We start from the raw sequence: 952 nt of genomic DNA on the forward strand, positions 1-952 counted from the left end.
TCATTTTGTTAGAACTAAATGCACTGGAATGTATCATAGGTTTTAAATGAAAACATGTCATAGTGGGTCTAGTAATTCCGGTTTCAGAGCTCTAAGTTCACCTTCAGCTTCTATGTTGACTCCTTTCCACTCATTACTTTCACTTTCTATGACAGTGTTTCCGGTTGTTGATGTTCACAGGTTCCCTCATGCCCAACAATCTGTCTTTATATCTGCTTTGCATAGGCCCTTCCAGGCCCAGCCCAGCTGCTCAGATTTTATAAACCAGGCCTAATTAGTGAAAACTGAGGTGCATCAGAGACATGTACAGCAAGATGCTGCCACAGATCCAGGTCCTCATGGCCCTGCTGTTCTGGGTTTCTGGTGAGAATTTTAAAAGTGTTACAGTATCTTTAGATTAATATTATTAAGGAGATATGGATAATTATAAGATGTAATGAGATATAATTACTATTTCCTATATGAACACGATGTGAATACTCACATAATAGTTTTATAGATTGTAAATATCAAATTACAATGCTTCTATTATAAAATATCTCTATATGTATATGTGTATATATTTATAGATGAGTTTGTTTGTGTGTGAATGTGTCTGCAATCATTGTTTCTTCCTAATTATAGGTGCCTGTGGGGACATCATTATGACCCAGTCTCCTCCCTCTCTAGCAGTTTCAGCAGGAGAGAGGGTCACCATTAACTGCAAATCCAGCCAGAGTATTTCAATTGGTACTTACCACTCCTTGGCCTGGTACTAGCAGAAACCAGGACAGGCTCCCAAACTGCTATCTATGAGGCATCAACATTGGAATCTGGGGTCCCAGATCACTTCATAGGCGGTGGGTCTGGGAAAGATTTCACTCTGACCATCATCAGTGTCCAGCCTGAAGATCTGGAAGGTTATTACTGTCAGCATTATCTTGAGGTTCCTCCCACAGTGCTTCACACTTGA

General features: G+C 40.0%; 1 pseudogene; it reads left to right on the top strand.

Annotated features, from left to right (window-relative positions):
* Window positions 1-292: 292 nt before the first annotated feature.
* On the top strand, window positions 293-952 carry LOC115067071 (annotated as a pseudogene).

Source organism: Nannospalax galili, unplaced genomic scaffold (assembly GCF_000622305.1).
Source record: "Nannospalax galili isolate Female #2095 unplaced genomic scaffold, S.galili_v1.0 scaffold425, whole genome shotgun sequence".
Lineage (NCBI taxonomy): Eukaryota > Metazoa > Chordata > Mammalia > Rodentia > Spalacidae > Nannospalax > Nannospalax galili.